General features: G+C 43.8%; 4 non-coding genes across 4 annotated transcripts; all 4 read left to right on the top strand.

Moving 5' to 3' along the window:
* Window positions 1-15,654: 15,654 nt before the first annotated feature.
* Trnaa-ggc (transfer RNA alanine (anticodon GGC)) lies at window positions 15,655-15,727 on the top strand. Its single transcript has one exon. It is a non-coding gene; the product is annotated as a tRNA-Ala (tRNA).
* Window positions 15,728-16,303: 576 nt separating this feature from the next.
* On the top strand, window positions 16,304-16,376 carry Trnaa-ggc (transfer RNA alanine (anticodon GGC)). Its single transcript has one exon. It is a non-coding gene; the product is annotated as a tRNA-Ala (tRNA).
* Window positions 16,377-16,882: 506 nt separating this feature from the next.
* Window positions 16,883-16,955, top strand: Trnaa-ggc (transfer RNA alanine (anticodon GGC)). The gene has a single exon. It is a non-coding gene; the product is annotated as a tRNA-Ala (tRNA).
* A 481-nt stretch (window positions 16,956-17,436) lies between these two features.
* Window positions 17,437-17,508, top strand: Trnar-ucu (transfer RNA arginine (anticodon UCU)). The gene has a single exon. It is a non-coding gene; the product is annotated as a tRNA-Arg (tRNA).
* Window positions 17,509-21,369: the final 3,861 nt, after the last annotated feature.

The following is a 21,369-nucleotide window of genomic DNA, read 5'->3' as shown; positions in this document are numbered from 1 at the left end:
GAATTCAGCGGGGGCGTAGCTTTAGGGCTTCAAACAGCGTGACGGTTGTTTTCGGCGCTTCCGATCAACGCTGCCATCAACCGCTTTGTGCAGCGTTCATGTTCCATCGAGCCTCGCCATATCGCCACGTGTGGATCGCCATGTATGGGTCGCCACGTAAGGGTCGAGCCTCGCCACATCGTCTCGCTTGTCTGACACGCTGACATTTTCAACTTCCTGTATAGCTAATTTATCTCGCCTTGAAGCTTTGTGAAATATTTCAAGGATACGGGAAGGGAGATTTTTATTCTGAGCACGCTTACGAGGAGATACCTCAATCGGCAAGAAGAAAAGGTTATTCAAGCGAGATAATACTTCCTTTAGCGTACTTCTATTATTTGTTACCCGTAATTTTATCAGTATACATTATTGCTCCAGGGTTAGTGCCTTGGTCTATGTGCAGGAGCATTGTCTTACGCTATACAACAGCGTAAGGTTGTCTGACCGTTCTTGTGGGGAGTACTTAGCAAATATTGTACATAAAAATAGCGATACTTTGTACCGCCTCCTTTGTAGCTTGATGTGTTTTGAACTCATCAAACATAAGATTATAGGGGATGCTAAATATGTCCTGTTGTGTACCCTGCAAAAATGTGTCCCCTACAAGTAATCTTCCTTTGAAAACCTCTGAACAAACGCAATTATTAACCTGTAGGTAGGTACGTAAAGCAAATAATTTACCTATTAAAAAAGCACGTACCTTTGCATTCGCACAAGTCATGGTGAAGCCAAGTGTGAACGAAATAGCTGAGGCGTCGAAGGCACCGTGGTATACTAGCAGGTTCTTGTTTGAATGTAGTAGTTTCTTTGGAGACCGGTTTGATCCCATCCGTCTCCCTAATGGTGGCTCTCTGCTAATAAATGTTGGCGACAGAAAACCACGTCCCCCATTTTTTCCGTCACTAGCCAGCATACACGCGACCACCCCTCGATTTTTTCGCAGTCACTCTTGGCGATAAAGATGTCAGTGCTGTTTCGATCTTTCTTACCTCAGAAAAGATTCATTTGCAGCCATACTAACTCTAGATAGCGATTTCTTTCTGCTTGGTTCGTATACAAATGCGGACAGCAGTTACCCGTTTATGCTCTCTTAAGCCGCCAATTTTCGCCTTGATCATTTAGACTTAGCTTTGTAGGCGTGCACAAACTAAGACGGGTGTTGGCAATCAATTTCTCGACTCGCTCGGAGCTACGGAAAGGTGACACGTGATTCTGTCGGATTACTGCAGCCTTCGGTGTGATGTAAGTCGATATTGGGTATTGGCTTATGGGCAGGCTAGAACGAAAAGCAGGAGGGATTTGGGCGGAGCAGGTCAGATACAGAAGCACAAACCCACTCGGAGATATTGGGCTACGACGCGAAAGAACGAAGCTTATATAAGGCGTGTCTTTGCTCGGATTGCTTAACGTTATCACGAGAACGACGCGACAAAATGTATGCCAGCAATTATCGCTCACCGATTAACCAGCCAAGATGTGGCGTTAGTTTAGGTGGACACTGGGACACAAACGAGTTTAGTTCATTTGTGCTATTCAAAGCCATAGAGCTTGCCTTTGTGTCCACTACAACAATTAGGGGCCAGTAGTTCCTTGAGTTTATGATGTTGGATCTAAGGTTGGACTCGCACTTTCCCTTTCTTGTGGATATTACACTGAGGTTTGCTGCAAGAGGCAGTCGCCGGTATTCGGAAACTAAGCTGCAAAACTGGTCGGCGTCTTTTTGCATCGAGTCTCGCTTTAAGCATCCTATAATAATAATGTTCTTCGGTTGCCTGTGTTGGATACCAAAGCCAGGGTGACTGGTCTGACGGGGCTATCGTACATTGCAATACTGTTTTCCTTGTGATTTGGACTAGGCACCAATAATCGTAAGAACCTGGAGTGACGCTTCTGTCCACGTTTGGGAAAACCACACTACATCCCATTCTTTGGCAACGGGATAGTGCTAGTCAGTCAGTCAGTCAGTCAGTCAGTCAGTCAGTCAGTCAGTCAGTCAGTCAGTCAGTCAGTCGGTCGGTCGGTCAGTCAGTCAGTCGGTCGGTCGGTCGGTCAGTCGGTCGGTCGGTCGTTCGGTCGGTTATTGCGCAGTAAACGCTCGTAATGACGAAATCACTTTCTTAGAAGATCCGCATTATGCGAGGTTTTCCATGGACCCAACTGCAGTTTGTGGAAGGTAAATCACAACCGGTGTTAACGAAGTAGCGCTTATAACGAAATCAGCTTCTCTTCCTAAAACTCTGCTAACAAGGGTTTACTGTAATTATATATACACATCTGTAGTGTAATTATAACAACAAAACAATAATCATTCAATCAACATATAACTAATCCTCCTTTATTCGATCGACCAGTCGTGTACGCTCCAACACAGTAGCCAGCCCCACCAACATCCGCACGAAGCCGCAATGTTTCAGTCCTGAAGTGATGAGTGCTCCCATTCATAAATATATCGACTTCTCTTCTCATTCATCTCGGATCAGGGCTTTTTTTTTGGTAAAACATCGCGCTCCGCCCGCACCATGCAAGTCACTAGCCCAAATTTTTAAAGCGAGGCTTATAATGGTAGGTTTTTTTGTATTTTTTTCTGCAAACCAAAAGTTCTGTGCATGAAGCGCTAGGCGCTCACTATCGGGATGAGTTGAAAAAAAAAAAAAAAACGTTCCGGCCGGTGCGTGTGCTATTTGCACTCGATCCGCACCAATGTCGCACGCCGTTCACACCATTGATTTATATCTGAATCCTATACGTATCATCACTTGATATGTTTTTTGAGTAGATTAGTTGATAATAAGCACTACTTTGCAGGTAAAGGTTGATTTAGACCTCAATCTTATACGTCTTATCTTTTGGGTGCACATTTTCAATAGATTATTCACAATTAGGCGCCGTTTTCAAGATCAGTAGCGCCTCAGGTAGATAGTAAAGGTTTCTCAAACGTCTGCCGCTGTGCGTTCCGCGTCGGCCACATACGTTCGCAGGCGGCATTCCGAATGATGCGTGTCTACTTTCCTCCGACTCCTCGAGGCACCGGTCCCGTCATCAAGAAAAGTTGCCCTTCTTCATTTGGAATTTCCCTTCTCTTTTGTCGTCGTAATGGGGCCCAAGTGTAGTCCAGACTCAAGCTTCGCTTGTCATCCGCTTTCCCCAAGTGGAACGGCTAATGATTTTTTCCCGTTTTTTGCTTCAAATTTTGTCGATATGTATTCCTCTCAAATACACTTGTTTAACCACCGACTAACCGCTCTTCTTGGGGAGATCACCCACATGAAGGTGTAATATCATATTGATCCGCGCATGCAATCCTGGATTTGCTTATTGTATATACACCCGACGGGTATACGTGGCATCACTACCCCGTAATATTGCGCTTATACCTGTTTATGGTGGTTTTCGTCGAGTATTGTGGGCATTATTTTTCGGCCGCTTTACTTGAAAGATACTTGGAAGATCAAGAGCTCACAAGGGATGGTGGACGGACTGAAGGAACACAAACAAGCGCTTTTTTTGGCTTCCTTTTGTCCATTGGCCCTTCATTGAGCGCTTTCTGGCTTGCTTGTATGCACGACTGGCCCAACTAGCCGTGCTGCTTCTGCATCATTTATTGCCGTAATAATATTTTACTTTGCGTTTCATTGGTAATATTTTATTTTGTAACCGCTATTTCGTTAAGTCCACATTTTATTCAATTTAATTCAACGTCATTGATGTTTTCGTTGTCTTTTTGCCGCCTTTGTGCGATGCATTCATTGATTGCTATATACTTTGTAACTCACTCTCTCTAGAATGCTAAGGCACCTGGAAGTACATATGATAAATAAATAAATTTAATATCACCTTTGTAGTTGATGCAGGGGGTAATAATAGGTGTCCATATCATTAGGGATGTACGTGAGACGAGCCATCCATATATTCAAGAGCACTCCGGGTATTTGACTGGCTGACAAGATGGAAACACTGAGACCTACGGGCTTGAACGTTGTTGTAAAAAGGCTGTACAAAGAAGTAACTCCGAGGAACGTGAAATTTTCGCTGTATAGTTTTATAACACCACCAGAAGGGCTTTTTTCGGCGTACCAGCTTTAGGCGTTCGTAGCCTTAGAATATACGCTTTTGATATGCAAAGAGGGTAATTCATCACGCACACAAAATACAATACACGAATGTGGTATCAAAGCCCCGTTTTTAAGTTTTCGTTCTTGATTTTTCCTCACTGTTCTTGCATAAACTGCATACTGCTTAGGGCCCATTTAACGTTGCCATCAAGGCTGTTTACAGAAAAGTGTGTGAATACAAAATTGCCACGACGACGCAAGCCGTGCCAACGGAGACGAGCATTTCGCTTAACGTTGTCTTGATGCATATTCCGGCGTTTTAACTCCATCGCACAAATGCGCCCTTTAAATTTTTAAAACTAAGTATTACGCGCAAGGCTCTTGTTTTCGTGGTATGGAATCGCTGATGGATGTTATTTATTTAACGTTCAAAGTAAACCAGCCCGTTTTTTTTTTTTTGTTATGAAATGTAATGGCTACCTTATGTAATAAGCACAGGTCAGAGACATGATATCTGGCACATTTTTAGAGGAGCCTCGCGTTTAACACAGTTAAATACCTGAATAAAACATAATGCGGGCCCGATATCGCGGCTGCCAGTTACACGTTCAACTAAGTGGAGTCATTTTTAACAAAAAGATCTAGGGTGGCTCAAGAAAAGTGAAGACCGTGTGTCAACCCAGTACACAGTCAATTGAAAGACCGGACCTAGAGCTTGGTGCCTGTGGCGTCATTGATTTTCAATTCCAATGAAAGGTTATCGTAGCTGTAAAAACTAACTGGCCTCCGTATTTGTTCGAATATAGTGCGCCGCTTTTCTTGGACTGCTTTATGTGGGCAGCAGAATGTATGCTTTCTTTAAACTAGAGTTGTGTTGAGATACGATATGACGGCTACGATTCTTCTAGTTTACTTTTCATTAACCCCAGAAACCTCCAAACTGTGTGACATTGTCATTGTCAGCAAAGGCGCTGGCAACGTCACCTTTACATCGGCTGCGTGGCTCACACGCGAAGCGCGGGGCAGGTTTTTAAGGCGAATCTGTATTTCTTTTAATGATGGAAACCGTCTAAACCAAAACACAGTGAAGGAAAGCCAACTTTCTCTGACGATGATGGTGATCGTGAGTGAAGTGAAAAATGGTGGAAACGCGAAGCTTTCTTTGGTCGAAAGCCAATGTTTTCAAAGTCCAAAGTGACCGTCCAAAATCTAAACAACTGACGGAAAGCCAACTTACACCACGGGTTTCCACAAGGGCACGTAAAAAGCCCGAGGAAAAAACGCTTCCCGTGGTAGGAATCGAACATGGGTCCCTGGAATTACAAAGTCGATGTCTATCCGATTTCGCCATACCAACTACGTCGAGGCAGTTTGGATTTTGGACTGTCACTTTGACTCATGTTGCATAGGAGAAGGCTTCGTGTTTTAACCATTGTTATATAAAGAAAGGGGATTGTAATTTTTGTTCTTTTTTTGGTCGTCCCTCTTTTGCAATAAAGGATCAGTCGGTAAATAACTAGATAAGAATGGCTGAAACAACCCGAACACTGTTTGCAGCGCCATTCGCACCCAGCCTTTCCTTTTTTGCGTGTGCAGTAATCTGTCCACTTTTTGACAGCGTTGAGTAAAGATGATGCGGTGGTTTTAATTGATTGGCGTTAACAGAGCAGAGCTGTCCTGGTGAAGTTCGTTTCGTAAAACTCGCTTCCGGACTGTTGGGTTTATTGTATTGTTGAACAAACAGAAGACGCGACAGAAGGATAGGCTTGAGCTTAGGAGTAAATCTTAGGCTATAATTTCGTTTAGGTTTTGCGTTTTAGGGTTTTGATTCAAATGAGTACAAGTTTTGTTTTGTGGAAAAATTGCGCGTATAAACCATGCCGGCTGTGATAGTTGTTGGAAAGTTGTCTGCAAATATATACTTGCAGTTGTTCGACCACGTTGCAACTGTAATGTTTTTGCAACGGTGTCATTTCAATAGCCTCAGGTTAACTTCGAGAAGGGGCGCAAAAAAGGCCCAATTACACAAACCGACGCGAAAAAACTTGGCAGAATTCTTCAAGATGTGCTTTGCACAGAAAACAACGCCATCACAAGATATTTTAGTGAGCAAAATTATAATTATATTATAAAATTAAAATTTATTATAATTTATTCTAGTTAATTTCTTATATTTTATTATAATTAAAATAATAAAAACGGCAATGACAAAGGCCGACAAAAACCAATGCGTCTAAGCGCACTTGCTATTTTGGGCAAAACATCAGTGATTACAAGCAGTAAACAGCTGGAAGCAGTACCAACCGGGCAGTCACATTCGCGAACTTATTGCCACTAAGGGTGCTATTTATACCCGCTGCAAAGCGAAGACTGACTGCTCCCGTAAGCTTCCTGCCGATCCTACACTGCGCTATACGAATGCATTAGGAAAAAAAATAACTAGGGATATACGGGGACCTGAACAAAAATTGTTTACAATACAATAAAAATCAGCCTGAGTAGAGGCCGAGATTATTTCATTATATCTAAGAATAACTCATGAGTACGTGTTGCTTTTTTTCGTCTTCGCTTCCAGGCGGCTGTTCCGCACTGCGACGGACTGTCCTTTTTCCGAGAAAATAGTGTAAACAACCTCAATAAACTGTCATGTCCGAAAAAGTGCGTCGGGCAAATGGTCAATTAAATGACCATTAAGGGAATCTAAGGGGAACAAATGGTCAATTAAATGACATGGGCTGTGGGTGGATGCTCTACGGGTGTTTCTCATACTGGTCCATAAGTTATCAACCTGTCTGCCATTAGAACTAAGTTTCGGCAGCCCTGGGGTAACAGCCCTGATTCTCAGAGGTAACAGCCCTGGGGTAACAGTTCTCATTTCAGGGGTAACAGCCCTGATTTTCCTGGTTTTGTATAAAGCGTTGGTGAGTTGACAACAAGTAATAATTACTAGTACCATTGGGAACTGGTTCATTTGGTTAGACCTTAATGTGAAGCGCTACCCCTAGTGTCCTGTCTTTGGGCTACAATTTAGGTAACCTTAACGTTTAAGAATATATATTTAGAGGACAAGGTACACTGGAGAGATCGATATTCGCAATGCAAAAATCCAAGAAGGACCCAGTGGTCCTTCTTACAACTTGCATAAAATGCTTTTTGAGGTATTGTTCGTTTCTACCGCATGGCACAGCTGTCTAACAGGCAAAGCACGCTTTACAAGGCGCATTTCACAAGCACTAGTGCGCAGAGCTTAACAATCAAGTTTATTGGTAGACTAATCGATTTAAAGATTATTTATTTATTTATTTATTTATTGTTATGATGATGGTGGTGATGATTATGATGACGACGATGACGATTGAATTTCTAAGGTTCATGCATAGCCGCGTACCGTACCCGGGGCAGTGTGGTTTTTGGTGCCCGTCGCACCTTCGGAAGGTGGCTCATTCAAAACCCACCGCCGGAAACCCACCGGTAAAAGCCAATACAAGCGTCCCGTCGGCCTTAGGTGTCTCGGCTTTCTGTGGGGTAATGCGATTGGGAAAGGTTCTGCTAATTCCCACTTCGTGCCCTTTCTGGCTTTCTATTTCGAAGGACTCAACCTCAAAAGGTGGTTCGCTCAAAGGGTACCCGGGTGACATGCGCATAGCCGCTTGTTTCAGTGCACGATAACATTGCTAACATCAGGCTGGTTCAAACCCGCGTTCTTATGTCAAATCAAATTTTCATCCAGGCTAAATTTACCTTATTTTACTGCGAAGCATTATACCACTACCCCAACAAGGGTTTTGTCGGACCACGAGCGCCAACAGAAAACTGCCACGAACAAACAAAAGAAGTTACTGGCACCGCCAAGAATCGAACCTGGACGCGAATAGAGTAACGGAGCGACAGCCTGTCGTGTTACCGACTAAGCGACGCCCACACGAGGGGACAAGGATACAGACAGTGCACTCAATGAGCACAGCGGCGGGTCTATTACCTGCGCTCATTCAAAGCGCTCGTGTGGAGTGCAAACGCAAAATGAATTGTAAGGGCGTTCAAGTCGTTTGGATTACCGGGAACTTAACAGTGTCTGGAGAGGGCGAGGGCGGAGAGGGCGCTACGTGGTGGCGCCGCATGAAACAGGAGTGTGGGGTAGGCAGTGACAGAGAGGGCTCCATAGCCGCGCGTGCCGCCCCCCTCCTCACCTTTCACCAGACGCTCCTCTCCCCTTTCTTTCTGCTGTCGCTGCTGCGTACGGTCATTTCTGGTTTCACTCTTTGTAGAGCCACGTGTGTGAATTCAAGTGACGTCGCATGAGTAATCGTTTTGGGTGTCGTTGACAGCTTCGCAGTGAACCACCTTCAGAGCGTGTATTCAAACCAATATTTTAATTCAACTCAAATGCATTAGTTTTTTCTTTGTGCTATCGGCATAGCCGTCAGCATTTTGTCGGTTTTGCCGGATTTTTTAACTGCCAGAGAGAGCAAATTATTTCGCATTAAATACTCAAGGAGTCCTGCCTCCTTTGTTTTCTCATATAACGCGCACGCACACACTACAATGTGCAAGTCATGACAGCGGGAGGGCCGCCTTCTAGCTGGTTTTTTGTGTGTGGCTGCGCAGTGCACTCACAGGCACGTCGAAGACTGTGCTGTTGGGATTTTCGCGAATGCCGCCGCGGTGAAACGTCATGCATATTAGGGCCAGTGCACGAGCACTTACCCCATAGGAATATGCATAATTATTTTTGTTTGACGTTGATAACACCATCGAACAAGTGATGTGCGCCTATCTTTTAACAGCGAATCTGCTTAGAAAATCGCAATTTTTCGTGTCCGCAATAAAAAATACCACAAAATATCCGAGCACGCGCTCGTAAGCGCGGGCCTCGCGGTGATCGCCCGGCAATTAACAAAACAAAGAAAATGCCTGGCGCTCACGTGTGCGTGCATCGCGACGACGGCCCATCGTCCCCTACGCACGTTCGTCAAGCCAAGCATACCCACTTAGAGACATTGGCCAAGATTTGCCAAAAAAAAACTTTACCGTTCGCCGTAATCGTGGCAACACCTGTTCCGAACGAGAAAGACACATCATAGCGTATGCCATTCTAAGGTGATGTGCAAAGACTATCGCTTACAAAAAAAAATGAAAGAATATCGCCCTTATAAAAAACAATGATGAAATAAAGGTCATTACGGCAACGAATTAGAAGCAAATCGGCGGCAATCGGAGACTCAAACCTTCGTGATGTCGTGTAGGCTGCGTACAGCTTCGCTACCTTCAAGTGTCGTGCGTTGATGTGAGCTTCCTTCACGTTTTGTTCAGCGGCAACGTTTTACTCCGTCACGCCTGGGTCTAAGTAGGCAGAGTCTAAGTAGGCAGAGACTGGAGCTATCAGCAACATTAGTTATTGCAGCCTGTTCAGAGTATAGCTGTCCTTTTTATTCTTTCGCTAATATGTCCATGGCAGCTAGAAGTCATCTTTCAGTAGGTATTTGAGGCGATTTCACACAAAACTAGCACTTTTCTCATTTCCATGTTTTACTGGTAGCCTATAGATCAGCGTCAATACTCAACGAAGAAAGATTGAAGCATGACTTAGTGAGGGAGCCCGCGATGGCTGCTGCCATTTTTAGACTTTCAGGGGCGTTTCAACTTGTAGAAAATGAGTACCAAGGAGGGGATAGTTACTTCATAACGGGGGACAACACATGAATTCGCAATGCATTGCTGATATGGGAACTGAATCCCCTTCTCCCCCTAGGAGAAAATGGCGTTATCGGTATCAACAAACACAGAATATTCCCTTCTGAAGGCTTCAGTCCGTAAGAAAGAGCTACGCTAAATACAAAAAATTATGTTCAGCTCCCCAGAAACTAAAAAAATAAAACATTCGAAATGTAAACTGATCCTGTCCGCCTCTTGTTAGCGCTCGAGGTCGATGGTGGGGAAGATATAGTTCCTACACGCCAGAAGGAATGAAAACCTCTCCGTCGCTATTTTTTGTCCCTTGTCTCATCTCGGTGAAAACGGAAGTGTGAAAAGGATGGGGCTGGAATAAAAAAAAATGCTCTTTTGGTGTATAGGACCATAAAAATTCGTTTCATGGGCCAAGATCGAGAAATTTGTCCGAAGGACATTACTTTTCTCGCCGCTCTTCCGGAAAGCGAGCGTAAATCTGCAGTAGTTTCGGGCAAATACCGTTTTTGTGGCTTGTGAGGTGCCAAGTCTTCTGCTGCAATTTGAGGGCCTTAAAAACGCTCACCTTCCTTTACTATGCACTTACTCACAGCCATAACAACTGGTGTATCGTGTCTTAGAGCCTTACTTATCGTTCATTCCTAATTCCCCTTGAGCATGTTTAAAACCAAGCGGTGCGACTGATAACATGCAGGCCAGTACAACGCTCATACGCCGCTATTTTTCGGAACCTTAACCTCCTCACAGTTGACAAACTAGTAGTCTATAACCTGGGAATACTTGCTTATCGTTTCGCCACTAATCAGGAACAATTTTACATAATCAATAGAAAACAGCTTACAATCCTAACAACACACACATGGTTATCACTTCAACACAACTATCTGCTTCAGAGAGTGCGCACAAACTATGGAAAGCAATCGGTAGAAGTTGCTGTTATAAACATCCTGGAACAGTGTCCCCTTTGAACTTGGAGGTCTGTAACCTCTTTCCTCGCTTAAATACTCATTCAGGGCATTTTTATCTGGCTAATTCTCCCGCCCGGTTTTGCACTCTGGGTATCAAGTGAAGTCATTACTAGACCAATCTTTTTTATGATCAATCTAGAAGTTTGTTGCACTGTATACTTATGCATTCCGTGTTTTAAAATATTTCTGGCTTACAAACGTGTAATAATTATTAGCGGGGTTTGTCGTATATTTCACCTTTACTACTCTACGCGTCACTGCATTGTCTGTACTTTTTTATACCAGTTCTGGCATTTACTAACAAGAGCTCCCGCTACAGTATTTACTTTGGAACCTCTTTCTGTATATTTTATAGTATGGCTTTCAACAGGAACGAAACAACGTCCAGAAGGCTATGCTGACGGGCCAGTTGGTACATTGTTAGACTAAGAAAAACAGCGCAAACGACGGGACGAAGAAAGGTAAGAAAAAACCACAGGCGCTGTGCGTGTGTTTGTGTGTGTTTGTTTTCGTGAGTGTGTGAGTCAATCAATGAGTGAGTGAGAGAGTGTGTAACACTTAGCGTGTGCCTCGTTCGATTCTCTAAGCAAGCGACATTTGCGAGCAGCATTCATTAAATCAACTGAAAACTAACAAATTACCTGTCCATTTTGATGAAGGTCAAATATTGCGGGGTAATATTGAAAACTTGACTTTAAATACTTCTTAATACTTCTTAAGTGGTGTCCCCATGATTAGAAAAAGGAGCATCGACAAGAGAAATTGAAATGTACCGAACCCGAGACATGAATGCAATAACAATTGAGCAACTAAGTGAAGTGCAACCGTTATAGTATCTGTGGTTTTGTCTTACCTTTCTTCGGCCCGTCGTTTGCGCTGTTTTTCTTAGTCTAACAATGTACCAACTGGCCCGTCAGCCTACCCTTATGGAATTTATTTCTCGTTCATCGGGCTCTTTCACACCTTTCACTCTGCAAACAACGTCATTTCAATCATCATAAAAAGTATTTGTACCGTAGTCCGCATTCATATGGCCAGTCAGAAAGTTTTGCAAGCCGATAAGAAAGAGTAGGCGTACTGCAGAAGGCACTGCAAAGCGTAATTAAATTTTTGTTTGGCATAGATCTAAAAAAAAATCCGCGTTTACTGCAACATAAATATTGGTTAAAAATTATGCACCCCTCCGTCTAACGACGACGATGGTTCAACGCGAGGCTTTGTCGTGAGGGATTCCCTGGTTGTCGTCTTAGTTTGGTCTTCGACTCATTGGTGGGTTGGATTCTGCCTCGTTGATGTGTGACTTTGACTGGCACGCAGTTTTGGAATTTGATCACAACTGCTTTGAAAATGATCGTTCTTCGTTTCATTTCGTAAGAAGAAAGCCCCACATTCAACAATCGTCGTCGTTAGACGGAGGGGTGCCGGATTTTTCTGTCTAATTATTTTTCTCGTCCAGGCACCTTCTCCAAATCCAAACTTTTTCGACCGTGTCGGAATGGAGAAATCGCATAAAAGTACGCTTCATAACGCAAAGCACCGAGGTTCCATTCCTACCACGGGAAGCGTTTTTCTTCGCTTCACCCAGGGTAACGATCATCACCAGAAAAATTTCGCTTTCCAGCAATGCTGTTCGTAGGGCACACGGGCGCTACAGGGACACATAGAAAGCTTCGCTTTAATATCTTGGCACTTTTAGATACTTCGAAAAATAACTAACTGTAATGGTTGCACTTAACTTAGTTGCTCAATTGTTATTGCATTCATGTCTCGGGTTCGGTACATCTCAATTGCTCTTGTCGATGCTCCTTTTTCTAAGCATGGGGACACCACTTTAGAAGTATTCAGAAGTATCTAAAGGGCATTTTTCAATATAACCACCCAATATCTAACCGTCATCAAAACGGACAGGTAATTTTTTAGTTTTCAGTTGATTGAATGAATGCTGCTCGCAAATGTCGCTGGCTTAGAGCATCGAACTAGGAACATGCTAAGTGTTACACGCTCTCTAACTCACTCATTGATTGATTCACACACTCACGAAAACACACACAACCACGTACACGCACATGAGCACACACACATACATAAATAAATAAATAAATATATATATATATATATATATATATATATATATATATATATATATATATATATATATATATATATATATATATATATATATATCGGGGTGTTGAACCGAACTGAAAACCGGAACTGAACCGGTATTTTTGAAAACTGAACCGAAAAACGAAATAACGGTTACCGGTTCATGCCGCAACGGTTCGACCGTCCGTTGTTGATATTGCAGAGTCAATGTAATTCAGGCCTTTTTTTCTTTCACGTACCATCAACTTCGCACCCGCTCACGCACTTCCCCCTCCAGTCAATTGTACACTATCACGCTCTATGTAACAACAGGGGAAATGAATGAGCACCAATGTAGCAATGGTCGGTTGCAGCTGGAAGCGCGTGCGTAGTGCAAGCTGACCAAACGAAATGTCATTCTCGGCAGCTTGCAGGGGATATAAAATGACTTTGCCCTTCCCTAGCTGCGACTTTATTGGAGCAGTCAGGCTCCAGGAGTGCTCCACTGCGCCACAGCGAAAGCCCACACACGATGTGTGCGAAGTTTTTGCATTTCATAATTTTGTTAAAAGATCCGACACCTGCAAATTGTTAATACTTGACAAGTGTGACCGCAGGAGCTGCTCCGTGTGACGAGATTTTGATCCACGTTTAATACCACCAGCTGGTTAAAATAAGTCTGCCGGCCTGCAACATCAGCTGCGCCTCGGAGCAGAGATATAGCACGGGGCATGAAATGCGCCTGTTTTTTTTAATGTGTTTACACAGAAAACAACAAAAAAGAAAGGGCGAATCACGTTGTTTTAAACCTTTACGCAGAAAGTAAGCAAAACCGAATAAGTAAAAAAAGCACCAAAACGTGGATATTGCTCTATACCTTTCTTTGCCCTGCCTTTCACAACCATACGTGTCATCAATGCGAAGGAAGTGAGTTCCGTGGTCAGTTTTTGCGGACAATACAGTGGACAAGTTCAGTTTTTTACAGATACAAATAACAACAGATATGTCAGGGAAAACTGTCAAGGGGCGCACTTAATCCCTTGGCAAGAAACTGCAGTCCTCGACCTCGCCTTGGAAGCAGAAACAATATTAAAACAGATGACACGTGCAGAAAGGCAGGCCGGTACCTCAAACTGCCCCATTCGCCCAGCGATCACCTTTTCTGCTTGTTCTGCAGTTTTGTCTCTTTCAGATCTGCTTTTCTTTTCGAAGGTGCACTTGTACTGACGGCCCAACTCGCTACATTGCTTCTACTGCTACTCGTTTCGGAGGGGAGTACTGGTGTGGACGAATTAAAGATCGTCTACCCAAAAAGTCCCATCTCATGCTCCGCGCGTTAAATTTCCCTTTCATTGTGTAACAGTATAATCTGTTATAAGATTCCGCAATGTAGCACACGGAACAATGGCCGGGGGTCAGGCGGTACGATGACATACTGATGGTAATGCACACATCCTGTATAGCTATCGCAAAAGGAATTGCAGTGGTCAGAGCAATGATGCAGTGACTGAGCGTTAACTAAAGCTTACTTTTAACAAAAGTGTGGCGAACACATTCGATAAGGTGACACCTGACAAATTATTCAGGGTGACTAAGTAATCTAATTCATTGGTAGTATTTATGTGTCTGTTATAGGATTTTTCTGTTTTGTTACAAATATAAACAAATGTGACCCATTGGTATTAAGCGCTGGTATTTGAACGCGCCAGTACGCAGGCCTAAATTTAAGGCTTTAGGTTAGCGTGATGGGCGATTCCATAGCGACGATTGCGGCTTCAACAAAAAAAGAAAGGGCAGAAAATATATCCCACCATCATATATCACGCGTTATGCGGAGGTTGTGGGTTCGATTCCCGCTTCCGGAGAAAACGGGGCATTTTTTCTCGACTTGAATTTTCAATTATTTATTTCTGCATAAAAAAAAGGCAATCATACCTTATTCGGCACTATAAAACACTGTTAAAACGCCAGACAGCACTGGCAATAAGGACTGCAACTTTGATATATATATATATACATATATATATATATATATAAATATATATATATATATATATATATATATATATATATATATATATATATATATATATATATATATATATATATATATATATATATATATATATATATATATATATATATATATATATATATATATATTGAGAGACAGAGCTCCGAGTTGCTGAAGGACCACTTTTAATTGGGCTCCCGAGCACAGGCCACCGAAAGAAAGCACTGTCCGGGGATGATGATGGTTATACACAGATGACAGTGGTGATGGGTTTGGATGGGTAGAAGGAACAGAGGGATTGACCCGCCCCGTTCCCCACTGGATATAAGAATGGTCATGTCGCTTCCACGCATAAATATCATAACAGTACACCCCCAATGCCCACAATATATATATATATATATATATATATATATATATATATATATATATATATATATATATATATATATATATATATGCGATAACCACTACGCTACTGGCTACCACCCCCAAGTGCAGGAAACAAAAATACCTCAACATAAATACCCGAGAAAGTTGATTGATTGATTGATTTTAGGGTTTAACGCGCCGACGCAACGCAGGCGATGAGGTGCGCCGTAGTGGAGGGCTCCGGATTAATTTTGACCACCTGGGGATCTTTAACGTGCACCGAAATCTCGTACACACGGGCGTTTTTGCTTTTCGCCTCCATCAGAAAAGCGGCCGCCGCGGCCGGGAATCGAACCCGCGACCTCGTGCTCAGCAGCGCAACGCCTTAGCCACTGAGCCACCGCGGCGGGTTACCCGAGAAAGTGCTGGGGAAACAGCCCCGCCGGTAGCGTAGTGGTTATCGCACCAGACCGGCATTCTGGAGGTCGTGGGTTCGGATCCCACCCGGCGGGCATTTTTTCAGCACTTCCTTTTCGACTCAAAAAATTCTTCATCTCTTTCTATGACCCACCACAACCTCCCCTTTCCTTTCCGAGGTTTTCTTGACTACCAACCCTTATTATATATATATATATAGATATATATATATATAAATATATATATATATATATATATATATATATATATATATATATATATATATATATATGTATATATATATATATATATATATATATGCGATAACCACTACGCTACTGGCTACCACCCCCAAGTGCAGGAAACAAAAATACCTCAACATAAATACCCGAGAAAGTTGATTGATTGATTGATTTTAGGGTTTAACGCGCCGACGCAACGCAGGCGATGAGGTGCGCCGTAGTGCAGGGCTCCGGATTAATTTTGACCACCTGGGGATCTTTAACGTGCACCGAAATCTCGTACACACGGGCGTTTTTGCTTTTCGCCTCCATCAGAAAAGCGGCCGCCGCGGCCGGGAATCGAACCCGCGACCTCGTGCTCAGCAGCGCAACGCCTTAGCCACTGAGCCACCGCGGCGGGTTACCCGAGAAAGTGCTGGGGAAACAGCCCCGCCGGTAGCGTAGTGGTTATCGCACCAGACCGGCATTCTGGAGGTCGTGGGTTCGGATCCCACCCGGCGGGCATTTTTTCAGCACTTCCTTTTCGACTCAAAAAATTCTTCATCTCTTTCTATGACCCACCACAACCTCCCCTTTCCTTTCCGAGGTTTTCTTGACTACCAACCCTTATTATATATATATATATATATATATATATATATATATATATATATATATGCGATAACCACTACGCTACTGGCTACCACCCCCAAGTGCAGGAAACAAAAATACCTCAACATAAATACCCGAGAAAGTTGATTGATTGATTGATTTTAGGGTTTAACGCGCCGACGCAACGCAGGCGATGAGGTGCGCCGTAGTGGAGGTCTCCGGATTAATTTTGACCACCTGGGGATCTTTAACGTGCACCGAAATCTCTTACACACGGGCGTTTTTGCTTTTCGCCTGCATCAGAAAAGCGGCCGCCGCGGCCGGGAATCGAACCCGCGACCTCGTGCTCAGCAGCGCAACGCCTTAGCCACTGAGCCACCGCGGCGGGTTACCCGAGAAAGTGCTGGGGAAACAGCCCCGCCGGTAGCGTAGTGGTTATCGCACCAGACCGGCATTCTGGAGGTCGTGGGTTCGGATCCCACCCGGTGGGCATTTTTTCAGCCCTTCCTTTTCGACTCAAAAAATTCTTCATCTCTTTCTATGACCCACCACAACCTCCCCTTTCCTTTCCGAGGTTTTCTTGACTACCAACCGTTATTATGTATATATATATATATATATTTATGGATATATATATATATATATATATATATATATATATATATATATATATATATATATATATATATATATATATATATATATATATATATATATATATATATATATATATATATATATAGGGTTTAGAAATGAGGGGCTCGTTAACCCTATTATCGTGCGAAAGCTTAGCGAGGGCCTCGGTTCTGGCAGCCTTGATGCCAAGGTAGCATAAGAGGGTTTCCCGCCAGTTGCCCGCTTATGACAGGCTGTAGACGTTCGCGTCATGCAGCGGCGCTGGCTACCACCCTCAAGCGTCAGATACAGTTGTAGTAAATATAAGTACCCCAGAAGTGAAGGAGCACACAGTCGCCCAGATAGCCGAGTTGGTAAGGCATTCGAGATCTAATCGAAAGGCGTGGGTTCGGTCCCCACTCTGGGCGCGTGTTTTTCTTTCTTTCTTTATCATCTAATTAATAAAAAATAATAATAACGTAACGTCACTAACGGTAACAAATGGTCCAACCATTCCCCTATGTCTTCTTTGGCGTTGTAGACTGCCGGCATTTCTTTCTGTATATATATATATATATATATATATATATATATATATATATATATATATATATATATATGAACACACATTCGATGAGGAAGATACTGCCGCAACAAAACATTCCAAAATCACGATTGACCTACCTAAGACAAGACACAAGCGAGCGATTAGCTTAATATAAAGTACAATGTTTTCGCATACTTACTCGTAAGAAGTCCTAATTTGTCCCCCCCTTTTTTGTTTCGATCTGTGAACACATTATGCCGAATACATAACCTTTTCCTTGCACATTTTATTCTGTTTAATTTATTCCGCATGGCGAAAGATACCGTTCTAGCACCATCTAAGAGCTTACTTCTGTTCGCCTCATGCAACACGTTCTAACTCCCACTTTAGCTTGCTTGAACTGCAGACTTAATGGAGTCGAAATCCGCTTTCACTGCTGTCAGGCGACTACAAATCCTCGACGCAACAGCTTTGAAACCGTTTTTTTTTTATTATCTCGGCGTTCGGGGGCACTCAGCGCTCTTCCCATCTGCGATAGCCCTCACCTCCGTTCAACCTTCTGGAGAGATTCAGCTGAGTGCCCCATTTCAGTTTTTCTTTTCGCGCCAAACGAAATTTTCGAGAACCAGCAAGGAAATCAGTGGAAGGTTTTTTTCAGTTTTTGTCGGTTGCGAAAGCGAGCAGGGAGGAACAACTGTCACTCCTGTAATGGCCCCGCACTTGTTACCCGGTGCTGTTCGAATAAGAATCGAGTGCGGCCCATCGTGACCATTCGTCTCGGCGCATGGAAGCATGGAAGGACTCCACCTAATGGCCTCAAGTGAAAGACGCCTCTGCGTGGAGTCATGCATGCGGCGACAGAATCAGACGGAGTGTCTGTCATTGATTTACGAGTTTTAATCCCGCGGCAGCGAATATATCTCCCGCGATAAGGACGACGTGACATTTAACGATAACAATCTTCATGCATGCCTGCAAGAATTCTCTTGTTTCTTTGCTTCCTACTTTGCAAGAGCACAGCTAGAGCCGGCGAAGACTTGATGTTTCTAGAATCTGTCCTTTCGCTCCTAATGGCACTCGAAGAACTAAGTTGTGAATTCTCTCCAATAATTGCGTCATCCGTTTCTTGTCTTAGTGCCTTCTTCGGCGCGAACGTTAGGCGGCAGCACGCGACATTCCTGCTATGTGTCAGTAATTGGTAGATTTCGGTGAATGCGTATGCGTTTTTAGTCTCCTTCTATGTGTATATGTGTGTGCATGTACATAATCAGAGGATAAAACTCTACAAATCTTTAGGATTCGGATTTTTTCTTTCGCGCACATGGTTATGAAAAGCATGAGCGTTTGCCTGCGAATATTATATTATGGGCTGAGTGAGCATGCTTCTCGCCCTTGGTCGTAACGTACAGGTTACAGATTTTAACACACAGCTGTTTCTTAGCTCGATGGCCATTGTCATGATGAATGTGAGAAAAGAAAACGCGCGATAAAGGTCCCCAGGTGGTCAAAATTAATCCTGAGCCCTCCACTAAGGCGTGCCTCTTAGCTAAAGTGCAGCTTCGTGCCTTCCCCCCCCCCCTCCCCCCCCGATGTGTTTGTGAAGTATTCGTAGAACGTTTTTTTGTTGTTGTTGCTGTGGTCCTTGTTTGCTGCAGTCACTGAAGTTAATTTCGAGAAACACATGTTGAGCGTTCAAAGAGAATGATGCGCGCGCTTTCACGAAGGAACTTATAAATAAGGTCGTGGCCTTAGAGAAATCATCACGCTCGATACAAGCTCGCTCGGGATGACCTTCACCCTTAAAGATCAGATAGAAACTGCAAAGCTGGCGTTTTCCCTCCATTAGAATAGAGGGGCAACAGTTCACCTCACGTGTATCTACCACTGCTAGAAAAAAGAAACTTCTAATATTATGGATTGCCGTCGAAAACAAGGCAATATGGTTAAGCAATCCGCAAAATACTAAAACTTCTGGCGGTTTTATCTATGAAAACTTTAGATAGTGCAGACCAAGCCTTGAGCCCATTACAAGCAAACCATAGGCACGTAACAGAGGTTAGCGCGATTCTTCCGACTGAAATTGACAATCGAGTAAAAGTTCAAAAGGGGGAAACATTACGGCACAAAGGTGTAAAAGAACCCCGTTGAAAAGAGGCGAGAGAACGGCAGAAAAAATAGAGACGGCCATGCGGAATTTAACGAAGCGGCACCCATGTAAACCATAGGCTCCCCTCCCCCCCCCCCCCCTTTTTTTTTTTCACCAGCCAAAGAAGTGTGAAGAAGGAGCTGCAAAGCTGGCATCCTGGGGACGTGGCAGGCGGTGCACCGTTGCTACTAATAAATCCACACAGCTTAATACTGCTCAGTTTAGTAAACCCGGATCAAAACATTCTGTACTCCCCGATGCTTTGTCATCGCAATCGAGCTGACCTAATTGTTCGATTTATTTTTTACAGGGCCATCTAAGCTTAAAGTTGTGAACAGTCGAACACTGCTAAAGAGCCGAGGATTGCCAGTGTTCGGAGGCCCGCAACCCCGGTTTAAGGTAGACAGCGAATATCATACACTTACGTGCATACAGAGTACATAGCGTGGATTTACACGTCATCGACTGAGCTGTTCGAACATTTTTTTTAGGCTGATGGCGAATGCCTGATTCCGAGTGATGTCAATGTGTAGTCACAGACGTTTGTAGTACAGGTTTCACGTATTGGCCGAAGTTTAACGTCAACTACATTTCAGAAACCTAGAGCATCATCTCAAGATGATAGGGTAGCGGAATGCGCACTCCAATCACATCAAGGGACAATGCGGTACCCGAAAATTTATATGAAGAGTTATTTTCCACGGCGAAAATGCATGAACCCACCTCAACATTTTTGCCTAGTCTGTGTCCTCATCGTTTTTCTATTTCGATGCATCCTCTAGGATACAACGCTTGCACTCTTACTGTGCTGCGAACACAGTAGCATTAGGAATGCAGTAGCTCTGTACGCAGCCGAGGGGGAATTCGATCAGGCTTGGCCACTTCGTCAACGCGTGTACAAGGGGCCACTTACGAGATAGAAGCGTGGAAAAAACGAAACGCTGAGGTAGGACCGGGGAAAGACAGAACGCGGCTCCCCTCCGGAGACGGGCGTTGGCTCCCATGGGAAGCCCATGCGCGACGAAGTCCCGTAGCGCTGCGATGGTGCTGCTTTTGTGGGCCCTCTTCCGGGGAGAATTCGGTTGCTACGCGAGACGACAACGATGATGGGGGTGACGACAGGGCTGTGTCTTTTACTTTTGAAAGTACGCGGGGGAAATTAGTAAGGCGCGAAGGCCACCATCTTGGCGGTTTTTTATATACCAGCATGCCGCGCACGTGCCCACTGTTTCCGTACAAAATATGAGTATTCTCTTTCAGCTACCGGTGTGTGAAAAAGTGACTGAAAAAGTAAGTAATCTACCTCAGGGAAATGTGGTGATTGTATTTTTGGAAAGGGGAGTCAATGAAGGGGAAAGGCTGGATCCCTACGAGCCCCCCCCCCCCCCCCCCCCCCCCTCCACCCCTTCTCCCCTTCGTGTGTTCGCCCCTCGTAGCAGACGTGTCTGTTTTAATTCTGCAAAATTATAATTGAACTTTTCGTACACTTTGGCCAGCCGTATTTTCGAGGTGCCATTTGTGGCCGATTTCGGACTCTAAATCACGTTCATAGGTACTGTGCTGAAGAGCTGTGTATCAAACACCGATTTTTAAAGA

Source organism: Haemaphysalis longicornis, unplaced genomic scaffold, assembly GCF_048455015.1.
Source record: "Haemaphysalis longicornis isolate Haplotype H1 unplaced genomic scaffold, Haemaphysalis longicornis Haplotype H1 scaffold_7, whole genome shotgun sequence".
NCBI lineage: Eukaryota > Metazoa > Arthropoda > Arachnida > Ixodida > Ixodidae > Haemaphysalis > Haemaphysalis longicornis.
The sequence above is the reverse complement of the archived record's forward strand: the minus strand, read 5'-3'. Positions and strand labels throughout refer to the sequence as shown.